The 18,174-nt window shown below is 45.1% G+C and overlaps 1 protein-coding gene across 2 annotated transcripts in view; it reads right to left on the minus strand.

Annotated features, from left to right (window-relative positions):
* Nucleotides 1-18,174, minus strand: part of NRAP (nebulin related anchoring protein) — a 515,982-nt gene that overhangs the window by 399,485 nt on the left and 98,323 nt on the right. The gene's annotated exons all lie outside the window — the stretch shown is intronic.

The raw sequence follows: 18,174 nt of genomic DNA on the forward strand, positions 1-18,174 counted from the left end.
CCTCAAATCACCCAGGTACCTCACAGAGATTTGCAGCATCTCTGGAGGACAGCACACCACCAGAAGCAAGGATACAGTCAGACTTAAAATCTGCTGCTGCAAAAAGGAAAGGACCAGAAAACAAGCCTTCTCTGCCTACACCCCTAGACTATGGAACCACCTCCCCGTCAGCATCATACTCGCCCCCACGCTCCTACAATTCAGAAAAGAACTCCGGACCCACCTCTTCAAGGAGACTCTCCTCCTCAACACCTAGGCCATCACGCCGCCCTTTCTCTAACTGACTCATTAGATGCCACCCACTCCTCTCCTCCCCACCTCCCAGTAAAGCTGTGCCCCTCCTCTGTGCCCCTCTGTATCCTACCCCCACCGTATATCTGTTCTGTTACCTCTGAAAAGCATTTGATGACACGCCCAGACCCTTAGGTATCACGGCGAGGCTACAGACAGCTTATAAGGCATACATTTCAGTGGGCCATTATGGCGTGGTTACAATAACAGATCAAAGACAATTAGCAAAGTAAAAGAATGAAACACAGAATTATGCAATGCAGAGTGCTATGTACAAGTAGACAGCTATTTACATATATTGTAATGGCGGTTGTTATTGATATATGTTGAATAGCAAGGTTCTTAACAGTTTTCTGAAGCCTGTGAGTGTTTCCTAATTTTTGATGGTGAGTGGTAGTGAATTCCAATGTTTGGGGGCTAGGTATTGGAAGTTGCTGTCCCCTGCTCTAGTGTTTTTGTAGCGGGGTATTGCTAAGAGTGAATGCTTGTTAGATCTTAGGGATCTGGTGAATTCTTTCCTGTCAGTGGTATGGTTTAAATAAATGGGCGCTTTTTTGTGGAGGCATTTCAACCTGATACACAGAGTTTTGAAGATGACTCTGGCTTTGAGGGGAAGCCAATAGTGTGCTCTTCTGATTTTGGAAATGTGGTCAGAGTTGCTTATTCCGAGAGCGGCTCATAGGGCTTTGTTTTGTATAAGTTGTAATTTATCTGTAATGTTGAACACCTCTGTAAAGCTCTCCGTTATGCATCTGTATTGTCGTTTACCTCTGTAAAGGGCACTGTTGCTTCTCAAAGCTATGTCCGCGCTCAATAAATACCATACTAATAATAATAAAAGGAACATGCCATCTCTTCCATGTAAGCAGGTAAATGTCTCTCAATATGTTACATGTGCTCCATACACACATAACGTAATCAAGCTTGACTGAAGTACAGCGACTCTCTTGATCCATCATGAGATGGATGCAGTATTTATTGAGGTGGCCTAGATTAGGTGCATGTATCTTAAACACTGATCTTGAAATATTGTGGTCATTGCGTCTAAGCTTGTTGATATAGATTGGTCTCAATTTGTTAAAGATTTTGAAATCCTCTTTTTCCAGGAAAGCTGGCATCTGAACAACATTAGCGGTAAGTAGTAACCGTGGAAGGCCATGAGGTGGTCTTATGACTTTGATCCTTGAAAAACCTAATACTAATATTGAAATGATTCGCGGTGGTGCAGCTGACATGCAGCTTTTTAATGTGAGCCTTTCTAATAAATATGTATTTCATTTATTGAATGTCTATACGCGTGCATATGCATCTACTAATTATAGTTTAAGAGGTGTTAGGTGGTTAAGTCTTAGATTTCATTTTAAAGGTTAGTTAACATCCATTGTAGAACACCTATAAAAACACTATAAAAACCCACCCCTGTACTGCAGGAAAGCCAGAACAATGCAAAATGCAATGGTGCAGAACTGAGGGATTTCAACTGTCAGGAGAAGCAGGCAAGAAACGCAACAAGGAGTTTAAAGACTATATGCTCCTGGAGGAAAAAGATGCAAAAGGGACTTAACCAGTCTGTTAGGATCCCTAAGTGAATCCCAGAAGGTGTGGGAGACCCCATCTTTTATATGCAAACGTCCACAGGACAAAAGCAAGCTGTTATATTGAAGGATGCTCGGGAGGTCATGTAGGTTGGCATGAAGTTCCTTTATTCAGTTACATCAGTAAGATCTTCAGTAAGGCTCAGTACAGACTGGATAAGACTCACTTGCTCCCAAACCGTTCTGTTTCTCTGCCTCAAGCTCTGCTTCCTATCGGTACACCGGAGCAAATACTTGATACTCCGTTATCCATCCACAGAATTCACTCTATCGTGACTCTTCCGTGACACATGATTGCTGTATCCAGAGACACGCAGGAAGGTCCTTTACTCCGACGTGGTCATCAATCCCGCTCTCAATCTTATGTTCGGCTCCTGGCAACCACAGGTCGCTGGACACATTCCGACCTTCACTGTCCCAGGCAGCAGCATTGCTGACGTCACCACTCCACTCCATTCGGCCGAGCATGACGGAGCTCCTGAAAGCCAATGGGCGCAGCAAGTCTGTTTTAGGCCCCAGCAGGTACGTCAGTTAAACAGCATGCACGGACAACCAACTAACACAAACAGAATTTTCCTGGGTGGACTGTGTTCCTGCCATTTCCTCCCAGGACCTTCGCAGACCAACAGTGCGTCCTTACTGGTAACAGTTAACCCCGCTTGGTCAAAGGAGTGTCCCTGCTCCCCACTTCATTGGGGTGCCCCTCTTTTGGCACTGGGTGCCCCTGAACAGGTTTGAAGGACCTCTCCTGGGTGCTGCTGCCACTAGGTTCAGCAGTGTTCCTCCTGTTAGTATTCTTAGTCCTCTCCTTTGCCCTGTGTCCTTCGGGCTGGGCACCTGGGTCCTTCAGGCTGGCACTTCTCCTGCCAGCATTTCTTCTGCCATGCAGGGGCTATAGATGTACATTTGCCCTGGGACTTCAGCCAGCCCACTATTCTGCTAGCCCAGGGGGAGCCCTCAGGGGCAGTGACCCTAACACTCTTCTTCCTGCACCCCCTGCAGCAGATAGACTCTTCTTTTATCACTACTAATTTTCAAGTTTCAGCACTTCTGAGTCCAGTTTCTGACCAGCTTGTCGCCACTGTAAAATTGAGGGATGCACTGGTAGTCACGTAAATTGGCATGAAGTTCCTTTTTTTCATTTAAATCAGTAAAATCTTCAGTAGGATTCAGTATAGACTGGGTAAGACTCACTGGCTCCCACCACCCAGGCTCCCTTCCTTCAATTGCCTCTCTGGAAGCCTCTTCATGTATAAACATTCTAACATTCACTCAGAATTCTCTCATGAGGTCACACACACACACACACACACACCTTGCATCCAGCAACCAGGGCAATGGAATATGAAACACGATATAACACAAGCCTGCTTTAAGGGGTTCAATCCCATACCTGGTGACTAGGGGTTCTTGCCTTCTTGCATCATACTTCAAGTACTTTGTGCCAAGGGAAGTGGAAGGAACAGGAAAGAAAGTGGGGTACAGAGAGAAACAAGATGGTAGAACCCTTCACCCACTGTGGTGAGCACCCAGTTTGCACTAACCCTGCCCCTTTCTCAGACCCATAGCACCAAAAGCTCTTTGGTGTGCAGCACTGTGATGTGAGGCTAGTCCTTTTTTGTAATTTATTGTATTTTTATTTATTGGATATTTGTAAGGTGTCTATACAACAAATGGTGTGTCAAGGCACCACAAGACAAAAAAGTGTGGTGGGGGACAAGGGAGAAACATAACAATAACGGTCCTACTAGGCCTTGTGACATTCGAATCGTGCAAGTGCAGTAAGAAGAAGTGCAAGGGAGACGGGGTGGGGGAAGTGCTAGTCGGTGTGAATGCGAAGTGCAAGCGTCGGAACGGAAGTGCAGTGTAAAGAGGAGAAAGTGCAAGTGAAAGGGGCGGGGGGAGGAGGGCGCAAGGGCTATCTGAGTGCTAAGGAGAGGACAGGAGGGCAAGTGCTAGGGAATTGCATGGGGTGCAGGGGGTGAGGGCCCAAATGCCAGTGAGGAGGGGGGTGGACTGCAGAGGAGGGGGCCTGTGCCCTGTAGAACTCAGAGGGAACCAGGCAGCCAGTCACTGCGGGAGATAGGGGTGTTAGCAGGGGAGGGGGAGAGGGATGGAAGAAGAGAACAGGAGGGTTTTGAGGAGCTTCTGGAACCTAAGGAGATTCGGCTGAAGCCTGAGAGGGTCAGGGAGACAATTCCAAAGGGAGGCTCCTGCGGCGGAGAGAGATCTACCCCCAACTCTCTGCTTAGAGAAACGTCTGATCTGCAGAGAGCTGGAAGAAGAAGAGCGAAAGGCTCTAGCAGGGAGGTATTTAGGGAGAGAGAGTTGGATGTAGCGGGATCCCAGGGCACAGAAAGCCTTGTGGATGATGCAGAGGGTCTTGGATTTGATCCCAGCCACAACCGGTAGCCAGTGGAGAGATTGTAGGGCTGGAGAGATGCGGTCTGTGGGCTTGATGCCAAGGATAAGTCTTTCAGTCCTATTCTGGATTAGTTGAAGGGGTGAAGGGAGGATAAAGGAGTATTGAGGAAGAAGCTGTGCAGTAGTCCAGCCTAGATAGGACCAGAGCTCTAGAGACATTGTGTTTCTGGCGGAAGGTTCGGAATAGAGAATGCCTCTGAGGAGGTGCATCTGATAGTGGACTGTCTTGGCAAGTTCCGCAATGTGAGGAGAGAAGGAGAGAGAGGAGTCAAAGATGACACTAAGGTTTTTTGCCTCACAAGAGGGTGAGGGGAGGGGACCCATAAAGGGAGGCCAGAGGGTAGTGGGAAGGAGAGAGCAGGGGTCCCATTGAGAAGCATCTTAGTCTTACTGGTATTAAGGCAGAGATCATTGGCAGCACACCATGACTGAATAGCAGTCAGAAAGTCAGCGATGAGAGAGGAGGAAGTGGAGGAAGCACAGGGAAGCTTGAAGGAGAGCTGTGTGTCTGCATAACACTGGAAGTGGGATAGAAGGAGGAGATCAGGTGGGCCAGACGGGCGAGGTAGATGTTGAAGAGCCACAGCGAGAGGATAGAGCCTTGATGGACGCTGCACATGGAGAGTGCGATAGGGGAGAGAAAATGGGCCAGTTGAACCTGGGAAGGACGGACGGAGAGGAATGAGGTCAACCAGTGATGCCAAGGGTGTCATAGAGTTGATTAGTCAGGGTGGCATGATTGACCATGTCGAAGGCAGAGGAAAGATCCAGAAGGATAAGAACGGATGGAGTGTTGGAATAGAGATTTGAGAGCAGGTCTTCACAGGTGTTCAGTAGAGCTGTTTCCGTGCCTCTAGCTGCTCTGAAGTCAGACTGATGGTCGTGGAGACAACCAACATATTCAGTATGTTGGGTCAGTTGGGAGATGACCAGCTTTTCTAAGGGTTTGCCCAGGAAGGGGGTAGGGAGATATGGCAGAAGTTAGTTGGGCAGGAGGGGTCTTCAGAGGGCTTTTTAAAGAGGGGAATCACAAGGGAGTGCTTGAGGGATAGCGGGAAGAAGCCAATGGCAAAGGAGTAATTACAGAAATCGGCCAAGGCGCAAGGGAGGCAATGTTGTCCTTGATGGTTCTGGAAGAGCAGGTGAGAACCTGTTTGAAGGAGACTTTCATAGAGAGGACTTGTATAGAGACCTCACCCGGCACTATGGGTGAGAAAGAGGAGAGTAGGAGGGAAGGGAAGTAGAGGAGAGTGAGGACAGGATGTCCTGCATTTTGGGTAAGAAGTGGAAAGTCAATGAAGTATAGAGTGTCAGGGATGGGAGGAGAGAAGTGGAGACTGCAGTAGGACTGGCGAGTTCTTTGCAGATTTTAAACAGTTCGCCTGGTTTGCCCTTTAGTTCCTGTTTCCCATGACAGATCCTACTGGAGGGCTATCTTGCCACAGAGAAGTGTTACATGATCTCACAAAGGCTCTAATGAAAGAAAGAGACAACACCCACTGGCACTTGTCCAGCTGGGTGCATCACGAAAGCCAGTCAAGGGAGAATACACATAACCTGTTCATGACTGGGCTTGGCTCACAGGACTGACATAAGTATGATACCAATTAGATGTGGCATTAATAATGAAGAGAAATGTCATCCACTATACTCTAATTCAGGTATGGCTTATGTTTATAGATTATAACTGCCACCAAGATGGTTGTTTCTTATAATGATGTAGTCTGGGAACAAATATTTTGCAGCCCCTGCACTGACGTGACTTGACTCTCACTGCAGTTGTCAAGGGGGCACCTGAGATCTCTGAACCTGCTCTCTGCCACTAGAGAGCAGACGCTGCAGATCAGGATACTGATCGAGCAGGGCACAGGTGTACACAGGTGTACACTATGCTTTTGGCATTTTATGCTCATGCCTTGAAACACTTGTGCATAGGCAAGTTATAAATGCCATATCATATCATTTGCTGAAAGGGAGCCTGGTTAGCAGGCCACACTTTATGAGACAGAATTACCCACATCATTTTATTATTAATGAAAATCAAAAAGTCAGGGCAACTAAACCCTTGCCAGATGACAATTCTTCGAATTGACACAAACAATATGAATCTGATACATATTTTCTTTGATGAGGTTAAACAGGCACTCGACTGCGAGAAATGTGGTAAGTCCCCCCTCCCGCCATGATCATCTTCTGGATGATATATTCAAAGAGGATCGGACTACATGGAGCCCTTACTTATTTAAGATATTTACCCATTTAAAAATACTTTATCCTTTTCTGATTCTTGGAGATCAGCATATGTTGTTTCAATTTTTAAGAATATTGAAAGGGCTATTCCTGCAAATTATAGACAAGCACCCCTAATTGACTCATCTGCAATGATAGAAAGAAGTTATTGTTGGTGCGCCGAGAACCATATTATAACCTATTTACACGCTGTATTTCATAGCAGGGACTCTACGGTGGACCAAGCTTTCTGATTTAATTTGATTATTTAGTAGTATTCAAAACAACCTCTATATTTATTATTTATCGATCTGAATACTATTCCATACCCCAATCTTTGCATAGCACTTGTGTATATTGGCCTTCCACCGAGATATTGGCCCTCATTCCAAGTCTGGCGGTCTGGAAATAAGGGTGCCGGCAGGGGCGTAGACAGGGTAGGGCCTGAGAGTGCAAGGCCCATCCAAGATTTGTGAATGCCCAGAGAGCACCGCTGTGTGGGCATTTACAGATGTTAATGTCATTGTGGTGGGCCCAACTACATTAGCTTCAGGCCCGACTTGTTAAACAATCTTGGCTGAGCCTCTGGGTGCCGGTAGAAATATATTGGCACCGTTTCCAGACCGCCATACTACAACTATGTCTGCAGGGGCCGTTGCTCCGGGCAGATCTGACCTGCCGGGGGCACTGGTCCCTGCAGGCATGGTTTTCATGAAAGCACTGGCACCGTTAGCAACGGTGCCAGTGCTTCTGTGTCCCCATTCCCGATTGGGACTTCCACTTCCCGCCACCTGACATTCCGGGCCGCCAGGACTTCCTGGTGGCACTGGGATATCAGACAGCGGAACAGTATTATGAGTCGGCCACAACCCGCCGGTAGCACCAGAAGTTTACCGCCGAACTCGAATTGAGGGCCATCGTTCTTGATATACATTCTCATTATAAACCAGCGAGGGCTGGGTGGGGACAGCACCATGAAACAACCAGATCATTCTCTACTGAAAATGGCGCGCACCGGGGATGCGTGCTGGCTCCTGTTCTGCTTTCACTCTATATTAATGATATTACGGAGGCGGTAACACAGATGTACGCTGATGCACCTGGGATAACGGGCACTCATTACTGTATGCTTTTATTTGCAGGTGAAGCTGTACTCCTTTCTAAGACGGTCATTAGACACATGTTACTACATTTGCCATAAAAAGAAATGTATTAACGTTGAAAAAAGAAACCGGATGTCTGTTGCTAGGAGGCAGAAAATTAAAATAGCCCTGCACTTTGATAAATAGAGCACTGAACAAGATACGTTATTTGATTATTTAGGGGTGTGCTTTCATGATGAAGGCCAATGGTGGAAACAGAGGGTGTGACTATTTCATTTTCATTTGAAGGTCTATGGAGCCCAGGACGTGACAGCATCTATGTGTGGTGCAGCGTTTGGCAAGTCCACAGAATAGGATATTGATGTAACTAATGAGCCTGCCCTCTAGTGCTCGCCATCTGCCTCTGCACTGGGGGTTGGGTTTCTTAGCATTTCTCAGGGGGCGGAGCCTGCCTTAGCAGGATGCTCTGACTGGTGCGATTAACGCACATGGCGTCATTTCCTTACCATGCCTCCAGCAGATCAAGTTTAGATTGAAAGTTTAGTAGAGTTTATATGGCACGCACCTGAACAAATGCTCACAGCAGCAAATCTGCTCTGTTACTTGCATTATGGGAAAAGATAACAGGAGTGAATTCTTAAGTGGGGACAATGGCATATATCGGCAAAGTCAGCGGACATGTATGGGTATAGCCAGCATGAACATGCTTTTGTTTTCCATTGGCATATATTGTGGTCAAAGGTATCATCGAAAAGTATTTTACAATGCTTTGGGAAAATGGCAGTTGCACTTTTGGTGACTTGTCATCTATGTTTTCATGTGTAACCCTACAAAACCAGTTGTAAAGAAAGTGCCATGTAAAAAGCACCACTTTCACCCATTATTTTAAAAATGTTCTGCAGGGCCAACACCCATTGACTCACGATCCTTTGCTATGCTTAAAACGCTCACGCATATTCATGGAAAATAGTCACACTACTCAAAATAAAAAAATTAAGCAACCACTATTAAACTTCCTCAGGACTATGCAGTTTGACACAAGGGGCCTCATTACGACCCTGGTGCTAAGTGTTTAACGGCGCCGTAAAAGGCTGCGGTGCCGTTAAACACTTAGCGCCTTACTACGAGGTCCCTTTGCGGGACCTGACCTGAATGGCTGGTCTAGACCAGCCGTTAAAGTAGGGACCCGCAAAGGGACCTTGGTGCTAAGTACGGTACTGCAATTTGCGGTACTATACTTAGCGCCTTCCCCAGTCCCATTGAACCCTATGGGGCAAAAATGGGAATGGGGAAGGGCCATGGTTCAATGGGGAATTACCGCCCGCCAACCTTGGAATGGGGTGGTAATTCCCCATTGAACCATGGCGGACCCGTTACAACACCGGCACCAAGCATGGTGCTAATAGCGCCATGGTTTAGCGCCGGTGTTGTAATGAGGGCCCAGGGCAGCCATGACTGTAATTGATTATTTAATGTTGCATATCATAGTCCTTTATAAAAGCCCAGCAGTACGATACCAGAGCCTTAACCCAACGGGAAAAGGGCAAATGGAATGACCTCTCTCTATAATACACGCTTTAGTCCTTGCTGATCAACCTAGGCGTGTTACAGGAAAACGTATCGTAAAGACACGGAAACCCAGGTTATGGCTAAAGGTTAGGTGGGGGGTCCTTCTTCGGCCGAAGCTATGATTTCATTGGTGAAATGAATACTAGGGTCTGCCAGTCAGGGTTAAAAGGTTTGCCCTTAGCTAAAAATAGAAAAAACAAGTAGTAAGAATGTATTTTATTAAAATATAACAGATACTAAAAAAGTATTTTGTTTCCCCGCACTGATCGCTGCACAGTTCTAGTTTGTCAATAGGTTTGGAAGGGCAGAATATGAGTCCCCTGGACAGCACTGAGTTGTGTGCCTGTGCTGAGGTATTTTCTGAGAGATGGGAACACAGTCCTCTTTTCGGAGCATGGCTCTTTTCTCTTTTCCCACATAGTGATGTCCTCCTGCAGCGAGCGCAGCAGTGCAGTCACTCTCTTGACTACAAAATGTTTGGATGTTCTACATGTGCATCCAACAACGTTGTGTACTTGATTATGTGCATGAAAGGCCCCGGATGTGCCTATGTATGGGGAACTGGTAATCAACTGCATAACTGCATTTACCTCCACTGTCAAAGTGCCAAGCGATGCACAGAGGAGAGCCCATTTGGTGAGCATTTTTCAGAAGCAAATCATACCTTTGATGATCTTAAAATTGCTCTACTCCCTTGTAATTTAAGGACAAATGCAGGAAGTCCTATGAATTCAAAAGCATGCACATTTCCAATACACTGACATCAGTCTCATGAGTCAATATCCACACTAACAGACGTTCACTCTTTACAGCCAAAGAGATGCAGATCACAACATTCAAACCTGACACTTTCTATAAATGTTTTCCAAAACCCTTCACTGACATCTGACTGACACCGCACCAGCCCTACCAGGCTCTCTAGGGCAATGGGTTGTTGTCAGACTCACTCCATCTACAAGCCCCATTGCCACAAGCTTCCCAGAGTCATGTCAGACCTCTCCCTTTCTTCAAGTTCTTTGCCACATACTTCCACACTGGCCTCCACACAGCAAAGGCCTAACACATATAACACATAACTGGTTGTGCCTCTTCCCTACCGGCAATGACAGAGGCGCATGGCTGGAATTCGGAACATTGTGCTACCACTGATCTTGTAAGAAGATGGCCTAACATGGACCACACCTACCATGGCTCACGCTATCCATCCCCTGAAGCCTTACTGAGAGGGTGTGCTGCGTGGCCTTATCTCTTTATCCTTCTCTTTAGTTCCACTGACCTCTGCTCCACATAACATAGTGTACCATTCAAACCTGGAAGACTCCAATGTGTGGAGGAGTTCAACATCTAAGGCATGCCTCAAAGTACAAATCCGATAAACCGACAGGCACAAATAAGGAACAAGGAATATTGGGGAGAGTGGGGTAGGCTGTTGGTGGGGACAATTTAAGTTGTAATGTATTTTTTCCAGTAGCCTCATTTCATCTCTACCTGAGGAATTGGTCAAGACCAGGAAACATCACAATTAAATAACTTTGTCAACCTAGTGAAGGTATTCACTTCTTGTTTTCATTTGGATCAACACTTTAGTCTACCCTTGGCTAACAAAGTACAAGCAAACTTAACTCTCACGCCTCTCTAGGAGACCACTATGAGCTCTATACTGTATTCTATTCCATGGTTAAAGCTCTCATATGGGAAGCCCCTAAAAGCTGAAAGCCTGGACACAGCTCTAGATGATGAAGTTTGTCTGTTGCGTGTTGACAACAATGCTGGAGCACAGCACAAACCCCTTGATGAAATGACAAGGGTGTTCCCGATTCATGTGTGTGCCCGGCAGTGCATGTGTAGGCTGGCACATTGATTTGTCTGTTTCTCAATGATCTGAGGTCAGATTACAGAAACTTTGCACCGGTGCAAGTGCAAAGTTGCATGGTATTAGCACTGGGGCATAGTTTGCCCTTTTTTTCAAAACACTAGGACATATATCAAAATCATTCTACTATGACAAGTGCACTTTGGCATATTATAAGCACCAGGGTAAAAATGTTCCTAGTGCAAAAAAGATACATTTTCACACCTGGGCAAAGTTTGCCTTAGTTGTAATACGGATTGGTTGTAGCACTAGGGCAAACTTTGCCCTGGTGCAAAAATGCATTAAAAAAATATTTATTTTGCACTAGGACAATTTTTGCCCTGATCCTTATAGCATGCAAACTGCATTTGTCATTATATGATATGATACTTCATTTATAATGCGCCTGTACACAAGTGTTTCTAGGCACGAATGGTTTTGAAAAATGTCCCAGTGTTTTTAAAAATAAGGCAAACGTTTGCCCACGTGCTAATACCGTGCAATTTTGCACTTGCACCGGTGCAATGTTTCTGTAATCTGGACCCTGAAAGGGAAAAGGTTTGTGGTTTAGACAGATGTGCCTATGGCAGGTTCTATGCTGACGTCACTGCTTGCGGACAGCACAGATCATTTGGGAAGAGCCAACATCTCGCTGCTGAGACTTTGTACCTTTGTACTGATCTTCTTGAACTGGGACAGGAAGAAGAGCATGAAGCTCCCCTTATTGTAGAGAACCCTCTCTCTGGACTTTGGAAAGCGCTAGGATTATTTGAGGGTCAGAGGTGAGGATTGCCCATGGGCTAGAAAAAAGTGCTGATGCAAAGGTTTCTGTAATTTGGCCCGTATCACAGAACCTTTGCACTGGTTTAGCAGAATTAGCAGTAGGGCAACATTCACCTTGGTGTAACAACCATATTCTTTCAATGCATTCTTGCACCATGGCAAAATATGTCCTAGTCATAGTCCTTTGCCTCGTGAAAAAGTGCACTCAAAATACACTTTTTCTCCAATAGGGCTATATTTATCATACCGAGTGCACTTCCACTGATGCAAAGTTTCAATGATATGATCCATAGGATGGTATTACAGAACCTCTGCACCGGTGCAAGTGCAATTAGCATTAGTGTAAAAATTGCCCTAGTGCAGAAAACACATTTTTTCAAAGCAGAATCAGTGGGATAAATACTGCACAAGTGCAAAAAAGACATTATTTGAAAGCATTTTTGCACCAGGGTCAGGTCTGCCCCAGTCCTTGTGGTGCAAAAAACGCATGAATTAAACTATATGATTTTTAAAAAAGAGTAATATTTATTCACCCTACTGATAATTGCACTTGCGTGGTGCAAAGTTTCTATAATATGGCCCATGGTGCGATATTACAAACTTTGCACAAGTGCAATTATTACTAGGTAAAACATTGCTCTAGTCTAAACAACATATTCCTTCAGTGCTTTTTTGCAGCAGGGCCACGCCTGCCCTAGTCATAGTCATTTTCCTTGGTGCAAAAAGACATTGAAAAAAAGATGTATTTTGCAATAGGGCCATTTTCCCCTAGTGCCAATTTCACTTGCAATGGTTGCACATCTTTATAATACCATCCTAGATGTTTAAAATCTTTCCTGAAAGGGGAGTGATCATCTACGTCCTGATTCTACGCAGCAACACAGAGCTCCAAAGATTGCTGGCCAGAAGTTAGAAACCACAACCAGCTTTTCTTCTTCAGAAGTAGGAAGTAGGAGGTAGGCATTTGAGTGGATGTCGATGCAGAAAGAAGTTGGAAGGGGTAACTGATTGATGCCTTAAGATCAGAATGAGGTTTTAGATCTGTAGGGCCATATGTGTTCTTTGCCCCTAGATTTATTCGGTTATACTTTGGATAACCCACAAGCAACTGTTCACCAGGACCATGCCAGGCGATTCCTAGTGCAGTACAAGGTGGACACTTTGCATGCGTGAAGCACCTCAGATCCCGATGTAATGGACTGAGAAACCGAAGAATGTCTGTTGGCATTATCATGCTGGGACTTTGACGTCCTTCTATCTGGAGCATTGTCTGGCATGAGGCAGAGTGGTGTATTTGTATTCAGGTACTCTCCTGACCCTGTGGAGGCTGGGATCCTTGCAGGTGGCTGCTTCTATGAAAAGCTGGAAGGGTGGAGGAGACGGGTGACGTCAGGTGATGGGATCCCGCATGAGACAGCTGCCCATGTCTTTCTTTTCGGACATAGATATGAGCTGTTGCATAAAACTGCACCATCCCCATGGTAGGTCAGGAGTGAGAACGTTTGAAGTGGCGCCTGAGCTGGTTCGCAGTCTGGCTTTCACCCAGGAAAAGCCGACGGTGGTTGAGAACCTGTGGAGAACATGGCTGAGCCGAGAGATGGTGCGTGTCTGATGCCTGATGTGTATTTCCTATTGGTAGAGAGTAAAGGTTTTAGGTGCTGTTGGATCTGTAGGGCCAAAAGGGCAAAGGATATGACTCCAGAGGAGCTGGCTGGAGGTCAGCAGAGGCAGGTGACGGGGTCTGGGTGGCTAAGGAGGTCCTTCCCTGACTGTCAACATGTCAATGTGAGCACCACAATGGCGAGAGACCAGGGGCATGGAAGCAGGCAAAATAGATAATACATGTAAACATCATGGGATATTCTCTACTCGCTCCAGTACCATACTTGCCAACCCTACCGATTTAGGCGGTAGGATACCGCTTTTTAAGCAGTCCGACCGCCTACCGATTTAGCCCCCGCCACGCCAGCTTGGCGGAGTCTTTCAAATGCTCGCCTAAGCTGGCGTAGCGGGAGAAGGCCTGGCATGCAGGTTTTTGATGTAAAAGGCGCCCACAGCGGCAGGCTAAATGCCATAAGGTGCCATTAGCCCCCCACCACGCCAGCTCGGGGGAGTCTTTCAAGGGCTCCCCCGAGCTGACGTGGTGGCAGAAGGCGTGGTAGGCGCCTCATTGTCATTGAATGCATCCCCGGTGGTGAGCTCATTCAATGACAATGGGCTGCTGACGCGCCCTATTCCTATCATTACCTCCTTGCCTGACTATTTTTGAAACTTTAAGATTCCTACAGATTTTGGGTCACAGAATGTTGGCATGTATGCAGTACCGTTTATGGTATTAGTACATGGAAATTGTTGACCTCCTCTCAGCCAATCAGAATGTTCAGAGTGCAGTCAGTAACTACTGGTAATGACTGGATTCTGAACATTCTGACTTCAAAGGCAGACAAGGAAACATTAATGCAATGTCCAGGCAAGACGTCTTTCAACAAGATGGCTCCTCTATAAGAGAACCTTTTTTCATTGCAACATCCTATTTAGCACATCAATGAGAAAGCTAAAACATGGGGAAATGATTTTACTTTCTTATAGAGAAGCCACTTACTTTTACCTAGCCCCTAATGCATGCACATATTACACCCACTCCAGTGTAACCAAGTTTGCAATCGAAATGCTTAACATATGAAGACAAGCTTGTTATTTAAATAAAATAAAATGAACTCACATATAATTTACTAACTCAATTTGCCAATTGACTTTCTCATTGTTAAGCTGACATGTGTTACATCGGCACCAGTGCTCCAATAACATGCACTGCTACTAGCAGTGTGTGCTAATAGCATTATAGACTTCGGGTGGGGTCATTATCGCACAATTTATGATGCTATGTGATTATCCAATGATAATGACCCCTCCCTCGGACTATAAGGCTACAGTGTACTCCAGGGTATCATAGTTTAGGCAGATTAAGACTTCAGAAGTAGGAGAAAAATGTGAGTTGATGAATCTCTAGCAGAGGGAACTTGAAGTCATTATTATTATTATCGTTATTATTAAATTGTTGATCAACATAGTGCTTTACAGGTCAAAGGGTTAAGTACACAGTGAGGGAAGTAGATTGCAAGGGATCAACCGGGGAGGGTCGGCAATTTGACAGGAAATGAACTAAAAACAAACAGGGGAGGGATGAGGGGGAGCAGATCGCCCATTCTAACGTAGGGTGGGGAGTTGAGGGTCCGTGGACCTAGGTGTTAATGAGGATCTATTCCTTGAAGATGAGGGTATTGTACATTTAAGGGGCCAAGTCTTTGTTGACCGGAAGGAGGTTCCAGAGTCTGAGGGTGCAGAAGGAGAAGGCCTGTCTTCTGGTTATTTCTTTCCTGCGCCGGCAGGTTTCGAGTCTGCATATGTCCTTGCTTCTGATACATCGTAGGCCTAAGACGTTTGGAAAGGCTGTACTTTGATTTAATTGTATGTATTTTAAAATTTTGGAATATGTGGATTGCATTTTAACTAAAACTGTGATATGCATTTTATAGGTTGTTGATTATATTCTTATATATTGTGATGTCTGTGCCTAAACTGAATAGTGATGTCATGTCACAATATGTCATATATCATGCTATGTCAGATGGCTATACAATCAAATGATGTCATGTACTGTAATGTTGTCATTATATATCATATAATAATAATTAATAATAATATAATAGTAATGCAATGGCATGAGGTTTCAAGTGACCTCCTGGCTTGACATTCCCAATAAGCTCCAAGTTTGACATTCCAGGTAGTATAGCTCAGTGGCAACGTGCTTGTCTTGGAAGCAAGACGAGGCAGAGCAACACAGGTTTGAATCCTGGATCCGTGCTTAGAAACCTCTTCGCTATTAAGCGTGTTATAAATAACCACTTATAGATAGATCTCAAGCTGGTCCCAGCTCGGCATTCTCAGTAAGCACCCAGTTTGACAATCCCATTAAGCTCTCAGTTTGACATTTACATTAATCTCCCAGCGTGTCATTCACAGTAAGCAGGATATTTCCAGCAAGCTCCCAATTTGACGTCCCTGGTAAGCTTACATTACGTGAGAAACCTGAGGGTGCCCTCACATCTACTCCCCATGGGTCTTTTTCTCAGGTGGCCATGGAAAGGCCACTGCTTTTGGATCCTGACCCTGGGGGTGGAGATGCGAGGGAGGATTGTAAAGATCAGGCATGTCCCTTTAATTATGGTCAGGCAATTGGACTAAGTGGCCACCACCTGTGGTCACTTAGTAAGCCCAATGAATATAAAAATGCAGGATTTTCATGTGGAAGAGGTCGCAAAGCAGGCTGGAATGTGGAGTCGGCTGGAGCTGGAATCTGGAACCTGGAGAGCCGGAGAGACAGGAGCGGGACATACGAATGCGGGACGCCATGTCAGGCGAGGATCAAAGACGCCGGAGCAGAGGCAGGCTCATAGAAGGTTGGGAAGTCCTTTGCACCCTCTGTGTTGGGCTCAAGCAGGAGCTGTAGGGCACTGAAGAACTCCATTCATCACCAACCAGAGACAGAGCGAGTACCACTCTCCCGCGACCTCCGCGAGAAAGGAGCAGAGGCCGTGAAAGTGGGAAATGCACCACAAAGAAGGGAACAGTGCGGACGGGAGCTGCAGTCTGAAGCCGGTGAGTGCAGATGGGAAACACTCAGACTGGGCGGTCCGAAAACCGGCAATAAGCCGTTCTTGAATGTCAAACATTGTGAAATGCAAGTTAAGTACTTTTGAATGCTGAAGTAAGTTCCTAAAATCTTGAAAAGCAGGAAAGATAATTTCAAGGGTGAAATAGATAACCTTGTGACTATCGAACAAACTTAAAGCAATATTGAATACCGTACAGAATGAAAGCAACATGAAACTATGATTGAGATCATCATTTCTGAATGCTGCAGAGAGATGAAGCAAATTATGAGAATATATGGAATGAAACAAAAGCAACGTGATGCAGGTGGCAAATACCACAGGGAAAGTTGTTCAAAATACAAGTCTTGGCAAAACAAGTAAAATCCCAAGAAGGGTTTGATAAGAGAAACAAGTATTGGTACAAGCCAAGTGGTCAATGAACTGGAGGTTGAATACAAACCTGTATAGTTCCACCACAACCAAGTGGATGGTGATCACGCTAACCACAAGAAAGTGTTTGAATATTGATACAAGAAGTACTTTTCACTGTCAAGGGAAAGCAGTGGACAATTGTTGCAAAAGCTGATGAAAAGGGGTATTGGTTGCATGACCTGTGATTGGTGGACCGTGTGGTCTGTTAACTGCGCCTAGACCAAGCGAACCCCGGCATGAGAGCAATATTGAAGACAAACAGCCAAGAAAGGGTCATTTGTTGCGTGACCTGTAATGGGTGGACCGTGTGGTCTTTCAACTACGCCTAGACCAATTGCCCTGCATGAAAAGCAATTGAAGGATCAAGTCAGTGAAAATGTGGAAAGACTTGTGTTGTAGCAAACGTTCATTGGTGAACCAGAAAAATCACTCTTAGTAAAAGGGGTTAGGGGGACCCCAATCCTTTGAGAACTGTTTTGTTTGAACTGTGAACTTTCTGTCTTGAACTTGGGGAAGGGAACTCCAATACTTTGTGCAACTGTCTTAAACGTGTGGAGGGAAGGGAACCCTTAGTGTGTTGTGGGACTGTTTGAACTTGAAAGGGGAGCTGGAGAGTAATCTGGGAAGTGGAATAAGTTCAGAACTTTGTTTGGAACACTAGTTCTTTATTGCTGACATCCTTACACACTGTTTAGCTTTAGTTGGGAGGCCAGGTGTAGGTTTTGAACACAGACAGAATTTTAAGTTGAACTCTTTGACTCAGATTGTCCTTAGTTTCTTTAGGTAGGGAAATCCCACCTTAGCATAGGGCAAGTTAGGCCTTCATCCATCCTGACATTTCAGTTAAATGAAAGTAAGTTTGTTTGAACTTTGAATCTGTTGTCTGTTTCTTATATGCTTTATGATGCCTTCACAAATGAGTGTTACAAAATTAGCAAATATTTGAAAATCAAAATAAGCGGATACAAGAAGGAAACAATGCATTATTGGAAAGTTAGCTAATATGAAAAACAGCAAACATGTGGTTAGCGGATATATTTATTTAAGTCTATACAATGGATGTGTCATTGTTAAAAGTTTGAAAAGGATATATGACATTTTTCTGATGAACCTTCTTGCCCAAACTCCCTTGAATTTAGCCTATTCAAAGAAAGAAAGTCTCTCACAGGGATTTCATTATCTGTGGTTTTCAGAATCAGAAAATAGTTTATGTGCAAAAGAGCCATAGTACTAAAAACAAA

This window comes from Ambystoma mexicanum, chromosome 8, assembly GCF_040938575.1.
Source record: "Ambystoma mexicanum isolate Mex_15411 chromosome 8, UKY_AmexF1_1, whole genome shotgun sequence".
Taxonomy (NCBI): domain Eukaryota; kingdom Metazoa; phylum Chordata; class Amphibia; order Caudata; family Ambystomatidae; genus Ambystoma; species Ambystoma mexicanum.